Source organism: Ziziphus jujuba, chromosome 5 (genome assembly GCF_031755915.1).
Source record: "Ziziphus jujuba cultivar Dongzao chromosome 5, ASM3175591v1".
In the NCBI taxonomy this organism is placed as follows: Eukaryota; Viridiplantae; Streptophyta; class Magnoliopsida; order Rosales; family Rhamnaceae; genus Ziziphus; species Ziziphus jujuba.
In genome coordinates, this window is record NC_083383.1 from 5,320,382 (window position 1) to 5,336,192 (window position 15,811).

The window sequence follows — 15,811 nt, forward strand, 5'->3', positions numbered from 1 at the left end:
TAATAAATCTCAATTTACTAAATAATCTTAATCAATTTTAGTTAAATACTCAATTAAATATTATAACTATAATAATTATATTAATTATGTCATGGTCTCTTCTTATAATACTTCGGGTGCTATTGAAATTATTTTTGTGAAATTCAACTGTCTTAATTTCTGGGCGATCGCGCCAAAAATTCGAGTTCCTTTTAGATTTCCTTCTTGTTCAATAACACCCGCAACATTTTCATCATATTGTATGATCATACCGTTCTCACGTTTGAGCTCTTTACAAGTACGTACAATTATAGCTTTGATCATTTTTAATCATTCTAGAGGTGTATTTGATACTGATTCCTTGATTACAGCAACAATAACGTCACCAATATGAGCATATCTTCGATTACTAGCTCCTATGATTCGAATACACATTAATTCTCGGGCTCCGCTGTTATCCGCTACATTCAAATGGCTGTGGGGTTGAATAATTTTTTTATCTATTTTCTCAATTAACACAAAGGGTGAAGTAAAAAAAAAAAAAAAAAAGAAATGTTGTTTGTTCAAAACAAAAAAGGAAACCTGAAATTGTTTTTTTTTTTTCATCCAAAAAACCTTTTCTTTTGGTTCTACATTCCTATATTGAAATAATGAATTGAGTTTGTATGATGCTAGTGAAATTGCCTTTCTGGCTATATTTTCTACTACCCCGCTCATTTCATAAAGTATTCTACCAGGTTTGACAACAGCTACCCAATATTTGGGAGATCCTTTCCCCAAACCCATATGGGTTTCTGTAGATCTTGTTGTAACTGGTTTGTCTGGAAATATAAGTACCCGTACTTTCCCACCACGGTTGACGTTTCCTTTCATTCTTCCTCTATGATGTTTACGGAATCTGGTTTTTTTGAGGTTATAGTTTATGGTCGTTAATTAATTCCATCTCTACTACAAAATTGGACAAGAGAGTTTCTTCTCATCCAGCTCCTCACGACTGAAATGATTAAAAAAATAATATCTATGTATTTATATTTATGCATTTAATTAATAATATACTTAAAAAATATATTGATTCATGAGATTTTTTGAAATTTCATCTAATCTATTAGAAATTTGTACATCTTGTTTTGATATCTAATTAAACATGGATTCGATTTATAGAGAATTTTTAGTTAGAGATACATTTAGAGATAATAGTATAGATAAAGTCGTTTTGATATAAGGTTATAACGAATCTTTATTTTGTTTTGCTTTTTATTATCATATCAGATTGGCTAAAATTTAGAAATCCAATAAAATCAAAATTTTCGTAGGTTGATATTTACTTTTTCAATACTCAGTTGTAGGATTAGTCTATGACATGACCTTTTCAGAATAAATGAATTGGTTTCTGGTTCGTTCTGCCATCCTACCCAACGAATCATTAAGATTCATTTTTAGTATAATCATATGTATTCATAGGTTCTATTGTTCCCATCGCTTCTCGATTAATGGTTAAGCCTGACTTCTACAACGGAGCCCCTAGTGAAATTTGATTTGTTATTGAGTTAATCCTCTCAGTATTTATTAGCTCGGGGTCTTGATTCTTTTTCTATGAATAGATTTGTATAATTATAGACCAATCAGTATTAATGCTTTATTACATTCCTCGTTCTAAGATGAATCATAGACCTTACATATTGGAATCGTATATCATTGATATTTTTATTTTTTGCTCTTTCTCTCATCCTTCCATTTATCCGTATATTTTTTTTCTTTACAACTTAGACTCAAATTAGTTTTTTCTTTTTTGTTGTTTGTTTATGCAAAAAAGATTTCAGTTGCTATGTTGATATGACCAATATATCATATCTCAACTAGTTTTTTATATCTAAATAATGCTAAATGATGCGCTGGTTATTAGTTCTATATTAGTTCTATAATAGTTATTAATTCACGATGAGCTGATTATGACTTGAATCCAATCGATTCGTTTTTTAATTTCTATACATGAAATTCCCTCAACACTAGAAGATATTTTCATATTTTTTTGTGCATAATTCTTGATATAGTTTCATATTTTTTGATCTTCTTGTAGATCCTTCGAATAATTTTTTGGTTGTGCAAACCAAAGAGAATGATGACCTTAGGTCGTGCGAAGTCTGAAACCAAGTGGATTTATTTTTTGTCCCATAATCCCCCGCTACTATACATATCATGACGTGTCATATCGATGTACTTATTTTTTTTATTCATCCATGTTTTTTTAAGCATAATATGGCATATTTTATTTGTAATTTTTATTATAAAAAAATATTTGTCATCTAACCTTAAAATTCTTCAAAGACAATTTTGTTCTTTAAATAGTCTGTATAATAATGTACAATTGTATGTTTCAGTACAATAGTTATATGATAAGTGGGTCTTTTTATTGGATAACCTCGTCCTCGAGCTTGAGGTTTTAATTTTTTCACATTAATGCATTCGTTGACTTCCGCTTTACTAATTTTTAACTTTGCTTTGGTGAAACCTCTATTGTGATTAGCATTTGCTGCTGCAGAAGAAACCAAATTTAAAATCGGAGAACATGCTCGATAGGGCATTGTTCGAGTATCAGAAGTGTTTCTTCATAAGAACGCCCAAGAATTTGATCAATTACTCTTCATACTTTGTGAGTAGACACATCTATAAATTCACCTATAGCATATTCTTCTATATATTGGTCCGTCTTTTTCTTCTTTCTCATAAGGTTTACCTCTCACCAATGAACAATAAGTATCTATATTCACTTTTTGTATTTATTAAAAAATTTTTAATGATGAGATCTATTATCATTTTTTGCATGTCCTAGAAAACTTAGAGTAGGTGAAAATTCTCCCAATTTATGTCCTACCATATGATCTATTATATAAATTGGCAAATGCTCCTTTCCATTATGGATATCAATAGTATGCTTGATCATTGTCGGTATAATGGTAGATGCTCGGGACCAAGTGACTATTATTTCTTTTTCTGCTTTTGTGTTAAGCGTATTTATTTTTCTTAATAAATGATTCGCTACAGAAGGAATTTTTTTTTTTTAGTGAACATGTCAAAATTAATTACTCCTATTTTTATTTTATTTTTTTAAAGATGAAGAAACAAATTATATTTACTACGGCGACGAATAATCAGATTATCACTATATTTATTCCTTTTGCTACTTCTTTTTCATCCAAGTGCAGGATAACCCCAAGGGGTTGTGGGTTTTTTTCTACCAATTAGGTCCCTCCCTTCACCACCCCCATGGAGATGGTCTACAGGGTTCATAACGACTCCTCTTACTATAGGACGCTTACCTGGCTAACATTTCGATCCGGCTCAACCCAAACTTTTCTGGTTCACCTCAACATTCCCCACTTGTCCGACTGTTGCTGAACAGTTTTTAGGTATCAAATGGACCTCCTTAGAAGGTAATTTTAATGTGGCCGATTTCCCCTATTTTGCAATCAGTTTGGCTACAGCACCTGCTACTCTAGCTAATTGTTCACCCTTTCCAAGTGTGATTTCTATGTTATGTATGGCCGTGCCTAAGGGTATATCGGTTGAAGCAGATTCTTCTTTTTATCAATCAAAACCCCTTCCTAAACTATACAAGCTTTTTCCAAAGCATACGGCTTTCTGGATGTAGATGATGATATCTATACAGATGGATCTTATATATATATCATATAATTCTTATATATATATATATCATATAATGAAGTACCACATGAGTGGATATATAGGAGTCAAAATCTACAAAATCACTCATGTTATGATCTTCTACGTCCTAGGTCTTCCCGTTCCTTCATTTGGCTTATGTTCTTCATGTAGCATTCAGATTGAATGACCCTATGAAATTACGTTGATACTTCCACATATTACAGGCAACATAGGAGACATCTTTATTTTTCCCCTCGGGAATCCTTAGACTTACCACTACTTCTCTTTCAATTCACCTCCGACCATCAAATGAAATGTGAATAACCCATTCTCCTTGCTTTGAAACAAGGGCCGCTTCTGGTTCTGTCGGTGCTTGAAACAATTTTGTCTTCTCCATGTTACTATATCTCTAGAGTCAATAATTTTATATGAGGAACTACTAAAATCAATCACTTGCTGCCGTTACTCTTCAATTTTTTGTTGAGGTCTATCCTATAGAGGTACTCAAATTGGATCAGTAATTGATTTCTAGGTTTCGTCATAAACCTAATTGGTTACTTCCAATTACGTATATCAATAGTTCAAACCACACTCAAAGGTAGGGTATTTCCCATTTTTATAGGAACTTCTATACCAGAAACAATGGTATCTCTAATTATAGCCCCTTTAGGATGTAAAATATATCTTTTTCTCACCATCCCCATAGTGTATGAGACAAATGCATGCATTTCGATTAGGATCGTATTCTAGAGTTACGATTCTACCATATATGTCTTTGTCATTCCGCCGAAAATCGGTTTTATGGTATAGACGGTTATGACCTCCCCCTCTATGCCGTGGGTAATGATTCCTCTGGCATTATTAACTTTACCACAACGATGCTGCCTATAGATCAAATTATTTCATGGATTGGATTTCACTTGACTGTCTACGGCTCCTTTGCGTGTGCTCGAGGTAGAAGTTTTGTATAAATGTATTGCCATGCTTAGCGGGGATCCTTGCACATGGTGAATAACCAAATTCCAATTCAAATGAAATTTTTAGGATAAATCAATGCAATTTAGGAGGACTCAATAAAAGGACATTAATTCAAATCCTGATTTTCAAATTAAGAGAGATATTGAGAGAGATTAAGAATTCTCATTATTTCTTAGATTCATGGACCCAATTGAATTCAGTGAGATCTTGCATTCACATTTTTTTCCATCAAGAAGGTTTTACAAAACTCTTGGGCTCTTGAATTTAGAGTATCCTACTTTCACACAATTCACATTTACATGGTTCAAAAAGAAATCGATATTTCACGATCAGAGGTGTAGTACTATTTGTAGTAGCAGTCCTTATATATCGTATTAACAATCAAAAGATAGTTGAAAGAAAAAAATCTCCATTTCACAGGGCTTCTTCCTATACCTATGAATTTTATTGGACCCATAAATGATACATTGGAATAATCTTTTGGGGTCTGCCAATATCAATAGGTTGATTGTTTCGCTCTTGTATCTTCCAAAATGAAAAAAAATCCCTAAAAGCTGTTTCTTGGATCCGAAAGAGAGTACTTCTGTTCTCCCAATAACTAAAAAGTGTATCATGCCTGAATCTAACTGGGGTTCATGGTGGTGGAGGAACTAGATCAGAATAAATAGGGATTCTAACTGTAAGATATCTAATGAAAGCGTCGCTATAATTGAGATCTCATTTAAAGAGAAAGATATCAAATATTCAGAGTTTCTTTTTGTATATTCTATGGATTATCTACCTCGCAACGACCATGATTGGGAATTGTTTGATCGTCTATCTTTGAGGAAGAGGCGAAACATAATCAACTTGAATTTGGGATAGCTATTCGAAATCTTAATGAAAGATTGGATTTGTTATCTCATGTTTGCTTTTTGTGAAAAAAATACCAATTGAAGTGGAGGGTTTCTTCAAATAACAAGGAGCAGGGTCAATTATTTAATCAAATGATATTGAGCATGTTTCCCATCTCTTCTTGAGAAATAAGTGAGCTATTTCTTTGCAAAATTGTGCTCAATGTCATATGTGGCAATTCTGCCAAGACCTCTTCTTTAGTTGGGGGAAGAATCCACACGAATCAGATTTTTTAAGGAACATATCGAGAGAGAATCGGATTTGGTTAGACAATGTGTGGTTGGTAAACAAGGATCGGTTTTTTAGTAAGGAATGGAATGTATCGTCAAATATTCAATATGATTCCACAAGATCCAGTTTTGTTCAAGTAATGGATTCTAGCAAATTGAAGGATCTTCTGATCAATCCAGAGATCATTTCGATTCCATTAGTAATGAGGATTCAGAATATCACACATTGATCAGTCACAGAGAGATTCAACAACTAAAATTAAGATCGAATCTTTGGAATCGTTCCTTTCTCCAAATGGAACGAATAGAGAGAGAATCAGACCGATTCCCTAAATGCCTTTTTGGATATTCCTCAATGTCTCAGATATTCATGGAATGTGAGAAGCAAATGAATAATCATCTACTTTCGAAAGAAATCAAAGAATCTATTAGGAATCCCACAAGATCCATTCGTTCTTCTTTCTCTGATAGATGGTCAGAACTTCATCTAGGTTCGAATCCTACTAAAAGGTCCATTAGAGATCAGAAATTGTTGAAGAAAGAACAAGATGTTTCTTTTGTCCTTTCTAGGTGATCAAAAAATAAAGAAATAGTTAATATATTCAAGATAATTATGTATTTACAAAATACCGTCTCAATTCATCCTATTTCATCAGATCCGGGATGTGATATGGTTCCGAAGGATGAACTGGATAGTTCCAATAAGATTTAATTCCTGAACAAAAATCCATATTTTGATTTATTTCATCTATTCCATGACCAAATAGGGGGGATACACGTTACACCATGATTTTGAATAAGAAGTTCAAGAAATGGCAGATCTATTCACTCTATCAATAATCGAGCTGGATCTGGTGTATCATAAGGGATTTGCCTTTTCTATTGATTCCTATAGATTTGATCAAAAACTAATATTGATGAATCAAAAATAAATATTTATTGGTTCTACCTCTTATTATTTATGAAGAAAATGAATCTTTTTATCGAAGGATCAGAAAAAAATAGGTTCAGACCTCCTACGGGAATGATTTGGAAGATACAAAACCAAAAATAATGGTATTTGCTAGCAACAACACAATGGAGGCAGTCAATCAATATAGATTGATCCAAAATCTGATTCAAATCCAATATAACACCTATGGGTACATAAGAAATGTATTAGATCGATTCTTTTTAATGAATAGATCCAATCGCAACTTCGAATATGGAATTCAAAGGGATCAAATAGGAAATGATACTCTAAATCATAGAACTATAATGAAATAAATGATCAACCAACATTTATCAAATTTGAAAAAGAGTCAGAAGAAATGGTTCGCTCCTCTTATTTTTATTTCTCGAATTGAGAGAACCATGAATCAGGATACTAATGCATATAGATACAAATGGTCCAATGGGACCAAGAATTTACAGGAACATTTGGAACATTTCATTTCTGAGCAAAAGAGCCATTTTCATTTTCAAGCAATGTTCAATCGATTACATATTCATCAATATTCAATTGATTGGTCTGAGGTTATCGACAAAAAAGATTTGTCTAAGTCACTTCCTTTCTTTTTGTCCAAGTTACTTTTTTTTTGTCCAAGTTTGTTCTCTTTTTGTCCAACTCACGTCCTTTTTTCTTTGTGAGTTTTGGGAATATCCCCATTCACAGGTCTGAGTTCCACATCTATGAATTGAAAGGTATGAATGATCAACTCTCCAATCAGTTGTTAGAATCAATAGGTTTTTAAAGCGTTCAATTTAAAAAATGGAAACCCTTCTTATTGGATGATCATAATACTTCCCAAAAAGGGAAATTCTTGATCAATAGAGGAACACTATCACCATTTTTGTTCAATAAGATACCAAAGTGGATGATTGACTCATTCCATACTATAAATAATCGCAGGAAATCTTTTGATAACACAGATTCCTATTTCTCAATGATATCCCACAATCAAGACAATTGCCTAAATCTCGTGAAACCATTTCATAGAAATTCATTGACATCTTCCTTTTATAAAGCAAATCGACTTCGATTCTTAAATAATCCACATCATTTCTTCTTCTATTGTAACAAAGGATTCTCTTTTTATATGGAAAAGGCCCGTATCAATAATTATGAGTTTACGTATGGACAATTCCTCAATATCTTGTTCATTCGCAACAATATATTTTCTTTATGTGGTGGAAAAAAAAATATGTTTTTATTTTTTTGAGAGAGATACTATTTCACCAATCGAGTTACAGGTGTCTAACTTATTCATACCTAACGATTTTCCAAAAAATGGTGATGAAAAGTATAACTTGTACAAATCTTTCCATTTTCCAATTAGATCCGATCCTTTCGTTTGTAGAGCTATTTATCGATCGCAGACATTTCTGGAACACTTCTAATAGAGGGACAAATAGTCAATTTTGAAAGAACTTATCGTCAACCTTTTTTAGATATGCATCTGTCTGATTCAAAGGGAAGAACTTGCATTAGTATCTCAATTTCAATTTAAACATGGGTTTGATTCACACTCCATGTTCTGAGAAATATTTACCATCCAAAAAGAGGAAAAAAACGAGGTCTTTATCTAAAGAAATGCCTTGGGAAAGGGCAGATTATAGAACCTTTCAACGAGATAGTGCTTTTTCAACTCTCTCAAAACAAAATATGTTCCAAACATGTATGCCATGGTTCCTTACTTCGATAGGATACACATATCTAAATTTGATATTTTTAGATACTTTTTTAGACTTATTGCTAATACTAAGTAACAGCCAAAAATTTATATCCATTTTTCATGATATTATTCGTGGATTAGATATATCATCGCGAATTCTTCAGAAAAAAACTGTGTCTTCCACAATGGAATCTGATAAGTGAGATTTTGAGTAAGTGTTTACATAATGTTCTTCAGTCCAAAGAAATGATTCATTGAAATAATGTGTCACCATTGATATCGACACATTTGAGATGGCCAAATGTTTGGGAGTTCCGCTATTCAATCCTTTTCCTTCTTGTTGTTGCTGGATATCTCATTCGAACACACCTTCTTTTTGTTTCATGAGCCTACAGTGAGTTACAGACAGAGTTCGAAAGGGTCAAATCTTTGACGATTCCATCATACATGATTGAATTGCTAAAACTTCTGGAAAGGTATCCTACATCTGAACTGAATTCTATCTGGTTAAAGAGTCTATTTCTAGTTGCTCTGGAATAATTAGGAAATATGGGGTTCTGCTTCTGGCGGCAACATGCTATGAGGTGGTGGTCCCACTTATGGGGTCAAATAAATACATTCTAAAAAGAAATATTTGTATATCAATCTCATTGATATCATCGATTTCATAAGTATTGTACCAAATCCCATCATTCGAATCACTTTTTCAAGAAATATGAGACATCCAAGTCATACAAGTAAAGAGATCTATTCATTGATAAGAAAAACCATGAACGGTGATTGGATTGATGATAAAATAGAATCCTGGGTCTTGAACAGTGATTCGATTGATGATATAGAAAGAGAATTCTTGGTTTAGTTCTCCACTTTAATGACAGAAAAAAGGATTGATAAAATTCTATTGAGTCTGACTCATAGTGATCACTTATCAAAGAACAACTTTGGTTATCAAATGATTGAACAATCGGGAACAATTTACTTATGATACTTAGTTGACATTCATAAAAAGTATCTAATGAGTTATGAGTTCAATACATCCTGTTTAGCAGAAAGACGGATATTCCTTACTCATTATCAGACAATCACATATTCACAAACCTTCTATGGGGCTAATAGTTTTCATTTCCCATCTCATGGAAAACCTTTTTTCACTCCGCTTAGTCCTATCCCTCTCTAGGGTTATTTTAAGGTTCTATGGGAATTGGATGATTCTATTTAGTCAAATACCTAGCGACAAACTCCTATGTTCCTTTCCTTACAGTATTTCTGAACAAGTTCCTGGATAAAAAGGGTTTTCTTATTGATGATAGTGATGATATTGATGATAGTGACGATATTAATGATAGTGATGACATCGATCGTGACTTTGATATGGAGTTGGAGCTTCTCACTATGATGAATGTACTAGCTATAGATATGATGCTGGAAATAGACCGATTTTATATCACCCTTCAATTGGAATTAGCAAAAGCAATGTCTCCTTGCATAATATGGATTCCAAATATTCATGATCTGGATGTGAATGAGTCGAATTACTTATCCCTTGGCCTATTACTGAACTATCTATCCAGGGATTGTGAAAGATGTTCCACTAGAAATATTCTTGTTATTGCTCTGACTCATATTCCCTAAAACGTAGATCCCGCTTTAATAGCTCCGAATAAATTAAATACATGCATTAAGATACGAAGACTTCTTATTCCACAACAACAAAAGTACTTTTTCACTCTTTCATATACTAGGGGATTTCACTTGGAAAAGAAAATGTTCCATAGTAATGGATTCGGGTCCATAACCATGGGTTCCGATGTATGAGATCCTATAGCATTTACAAATGAGGCCCTATCGATTAGTATTACATAGAAGAAATCAATTGTAGAAATTGATATAATTAGATATGCTTTTCATAGACACAATTGGGATTTGCAATCCCAGGTAAGATCAATTCAGGATCATAGGATCCTTTTCTATCATATAGGAAGGGCTGTTGCATAAAATGTACTTCTAAGTAGTTGCTCCACAAATCCTATATCTATCTATATGAAAAAGAAATCATGTAACGAAAGGGATTCTTATTTGTACAAATGGTACTTTGAACTTGGAACGAGCATGAAGATACTATATCTTTTGAGTTGTTCTACTAGATCGGTCGCTCAAGGCCTTTGGTCTCTACCCGAGCTCAGTAAAAAAAGTGGGATCACTTCTTATGGACTCTTTGAGAATGATTCTGATCTAGTTCATGGCCTATTAAAAGTATAAGGTGCCATGGTGGGATCCTCACATACAAAAAAGGATTGCAGCCAGTTTGATAATGATCGAGTGACATTAATCCTTCGGCCCAAACCAAGGAATCCCTTACATATGATGCAAAATGGATCTTATTCTATCATTGATCAGAGATTTCTATATGAACAATAGGAATAAGAATTTAAAGAAGGGGATGGAGAAGGAGTCCTCGACCTGCAATGGATAGAAGAGGATTTATTCAATAACATAGTTTGAGTTCTTATAATATGGTGCCCTTGGGGCTTTCTATTTGATTGTATCGAAAGGCCCAGTAAATTGGGATTTCCCTATTAGGCCATGTCATTTCAGGGTAAGTGGATCATTTATGATGAAGAGAACCATGCAGTACCAGACACGAGATAGATCTTCCAAAGAACAAGGCTTTTTTCGAATAAGCCAATTCATTTGTGACCTTTTGGATCCACTTTTTTTCCTATTCAAAGAGCAGCCCGTTGTCTTTGTGTTTTCACATTGAGAATTCTTTGTAGATGAAGAGATGTCAAAAGAGCTTCTTACTTCCCAAATAGATCTTTTTGCATCTATATATAAACGCTGGTTTATCAAGAATATGCAAGAAAAGTACTTCGAATTGTTGATTCATCGCCAGAGATGGCTTAGAACCGATAATTCATTATCTAATGGATTTTTCCGTTCTAATAGTCCATCCGAAAGTTATCAGTATTTATCAAAGTTGTTCCTATTTAATGGAACACTATTGGATCAAATGACAAAGAAATTGTTGAGAAAAATATGGCTTTTCCCAGATGAAATGAAAATTGGACTCATGTAACAAGAGAAAGGTTTTCCATTCCTTAGCTGGAAAGATATGTGGCCATGAAACAGGGATTAATTGGAACGGAATTGACCGGGTGATAGTGTCATGGAAACACCCATTTCTTCCGTATTTTGGACCTCAGCTCCATGGAACAATATACTATTGCTAAAACATGGAAGAATCGAAATCTTAGATCAAAACATTAGGGATGGATGGTATGAACTGCCTAAACAAGAATTCTTGAACAGTGCATAAAAAATACGCATGTCAGATGAAATGGTTGTTGCTATCTGCTACAATAATGAACCATTGGTTTAACTGAATAACTAAATAAAATAGATAGACATTTCTCTTCATCTCAGGTTAACGGATATTTTTAGTTGACCCCTATATGGATAGTATACATTCTAGATGGATAATACACATTCCAGTTGACTAACTAATTCTAATTGTTTTGAAGCAATCCACAAAGCGGTTCATCCTATTTAGATATTCACGACCAAGAAGTACTAGATTCGCTTTCAGATAGTCCATGAAAGGAGAAGAAAGACTGGAATGCCAACAGGCATCTATTATTGAATTCACCAGACCAGATAGTACCCATTTTGGGAACGTCCAGCGTCAAAGTCACTGAATGGGTAAGTCGCCAATCCCTAAAATGGACTATGTATTGTACTTTATCTGCTGGGTTACCGGGGGGGGGGGGGGGCATTTTACTAGAGGTTTCTATTGTATCAATCTACCATTGTGTGATTCCTATTGAAGCATATACTTGGGGGGTGGGGTAGGTGCAGGATGAACGATTTCAAAGTGGACTCCCCATTCATTAGATAGAGAAGATCACCAAGATTTTATGATAGGCTGCCGAACATATTCCAATTCACTGAGCATTCTCGATATTCAATATTATGCCTTGAAGAGGACTCGAATCTCCGTGCTCTTTAGCACGAGATTTTGAGTCTCGTGTGTCTACCATTTCACCACCAAGGCATCTTGAAAGTGAATCGTATTCCATGAATATGATATCTTTCCAATGTGATTATGGAATATATGACAAAGGTGGAGTGTTATAGTATTTCTATTGATCAGTCATGTCATATAGGCTTGAATCGGAAATCCAATTGCTTCGATTTGAATTATCCAGAGGGTGCTTTATCTAATATTTATATATTATATCACAAAGATGGAGAAAATCAAACCTATTTCTCGATTCAATACAAGCCTAAAGAGGTGAGGTGAATAGGGTCCCAAATAACGAGAGATATGTAAAAAGCAGGTCCTATTATGCCTATTCCTAATCTTAAATGGAATGTAATGATGTAGGGATCCATATGTAAACATAGTATCTATTTAGATACATTCGGATAACCCTTTATTGTAATTAGAATGTATATAACCCTATTATGGTCTGGTCCTGTATGGAATGAACTTATAATCATGGAATCGACTTGATCATCAAATTATAGATTATAAGTTCATAACCCTAACCCAATCCCATTTTGTGTGGAATAGATCTACTAATTCTTTGATTTCAGTTAGTAAGAGGGATCTTGAACTAAGAAATAGATTCTACAAGCTAAAAAAGGGTATCCTGAGCAATTTCATAATCGGGTTCATTGATATTCCTGGTATAATAGATGCTATCACACATACAATCATACTCAATTCGATGGAATTGTTTGATCTTAAAGAGGATCTTCTACAATTTTGCATGTGAGGGGTTATTGATGTGATTCCGCCCGGGCCCGCTCAACCGATAACCCACTAGGGTGCTAACCTAACACGGATGAAGACTAGGCCAATCACAAGAGCTCCAATTAAGAGAATTAAGGAAAAACTGGGAGCATTTATACAAGGGGGTAATCAATTCTCAACAGAGCTTGTCCATACTTGAAGATACAAAGCATATTCTAAGCATCCAAGTGGTGGAAGTCGATACGGACCTGGGTAGCAATTTTGGTGCAAATATGGACAACGGGCAGCATGAAATAGTTCCAACTCTTTATGAATTCAATACATATGTCTAATAGGATATGGAATCAATTCAAGGCAGCTTCCAAGGCATTCAAAAACTGGTTGTATGGACAACTTCAAATTTGGCCTGTTTTTTACTGTATTTTGTGCTGGCTTTACTGTATTTTGTTGAGTTGGCTTTTTCTTCCTCTTCCAAGCATGGGAGACGTGTGGGACTTCATATTCAGCTTATTTGGCATCCTACAAAGCATATTGAAGCTGATTTGGAGTTCAAATTGGTCAAAAAAGGTCAAAGTCAACTTAGTCAAAAAGCTAGTATTTTAGTTTCCTAATTTGATTCTACTTTTTTGTTTTTAGGAAATTACCATTACTTTTTGGTTTTTATTTATTTATTTTCTGGAGAAATAAGTTTAGGAAAGTTATTATTTTATTATTTTCATTGTAAATTAATTAATTCCTAATTCAAAATAAAGGAATTAATTAATCCAAATTAGATTAGGAAAGGAGTGAGAATTTCGGCCACCATAGGAAACTATTTTGTATGGCTGGTTTTTCCCTATTTTTTTTTAGGGTTTATTTTGTGACTTTGTAGCCTATTTAAAGGTTTATTTTTCAATAAGAAGGCAGCTTGAATTTGATATAGAAAATTATTTGTGAGTTTGAATTTTCTTAGTTCTTTTGAACACCTAAAACACCATTAGAGAGTGAGTGTTTTAGTTTTGACTTATCAATAGGACATCCATCACCTATTGTGGCGTCTTCCTTATATACCAAGGTTTCTAATCCCAGGTTGGTTAGGGGTCAAGGTGACCATTAGAACTTGAACATAATTAGATCCGGGCTAATATTATGCGGGTTTAGGAGCAGGTCGTCCTAGGTTCGTATCAGTTATTTCTTGGTTTCATCCAGTCATTAATAACTTGATTATTTTTAGATAATAGTAGATAGAAACAACGCTGGCAAGGAGTCCTATTGAAACCAACAAATATAGGCCCGCCTGCCATCCACACCAGAATAAATGAAGTTTTCCAAAAAAACTACTAATGGAGGAAGACCTCCTAAAGATAAGAGATATAGGGCTAAAAAGAGAGCCAAAAAAGGATCTTTCGTGTACAATCCTACATAATCTCGAATGTTATCAATTTTTAGATTCATGGAGATATAGAACAGCATATAAGTTATCATGCTTGCATATCCACCGTTCGAGTCTCCAACAATTATTCCAATAATTACATATCCAATTTGACCTATGGACGTTTACGCAAGCATTTAATTAATCCAAATTAGATTAGGAAAGGAGTGAGAATTTCGTCCACCATAGAACTCTTCATTGTGTGGCCGGGTTTTCCTAGGGTTTTTAGGGTTTGTTTTGTTTCTTTCAAAGCCTATTTAAAGGCTTATTTTTCAATAAGAATACAACTTTGATTTGATTAAGAAAATACTTGTGAGATTAATTATCTCTTTGTTCTTTGAGAACAGCTAAAACACCATTAGAGAATTGGTTGTTTTAGCTTGACTTATCAATAGGTTTTCCATCCCCTATTGTGTCGTCTATATTATACCAAGGTTTCTAACCACAGGTTCGTAAGGGGTTGATGTCCATTCCATTAGAACTTGAACTTAATTGAGATCCGGGCTAATATAATACGGGTTTAGGAGCAGGTCATCCTAGGTTCGTATCACTTTCATTACATCGATGTGGATTGTCTCGTGAAGTAGCAATAGAACGTTTCCAGACATTTGTAGTTTATGGTTTAATTAGACAACAATTGGCTTTGAACATAGGAGTTGCTAAGAGTGAAATTCGAGAAAAAGAGCCGGTTGTATGGGAAATACTTCAGGAAGTCATGCTAAGGCATCCCGCATTGCTGAATAGGGTGCCCACTCTACATAGATTAGGCATAGAGGCCTTCCAACCCATTTTAGTCGAAGGACATGCTATTTGTTTACATCCATTAGTTTGTAAGGGATTCAATGCAGACTTTGTTAGGGATCAAATGGCTGTTCATGTACCCTTATCTTTGGAGGCTTAAGCGGAGCCTCATTTACTTATGTTTTCTCATACGAATCTCTTGTCACTAGCTATTGGAGATCCCATTTCCGTAACAACTTAAGATATGCTTATTGGGCTATATGTATTAACGAGTGGGAATTGCCGAGGTATTTGTGCAAATAGGTATAATCCATGGAATCATAGAAATTATCAAAATGGAAGAACTAACGATAATAAGTATATGAAAGAAAAGAACCCCATTTTTGTAATTCCTATGATGCAATTAGAGCTTATCAATAGAAAAAAATCCATTTAGATAATCCTTTGTGGTTCCGGTGGCAACTAGATTAATGCATTATTACTTAAAGAGAAGCTCCCCTCGAAG

The 15,811-nt window shown here is 34.0% G+C and overlaps 2 pseudogenes; both read left to right on the forward strand.

The window, feature by feature from the left end:
* LOC125420099 (ribulose bisphosphate carboxylase large chain-like) overlaps positions 1–15,811 on the forward strand; it is a 75,630-nt pseudogene that overhangs the window by 33,960 nt on the left and 25,859 nt on the right.
* Positions 5,043–11,474, forward strand: LOC132803651 (protein Ycf2-like; annotated as a pseudogene).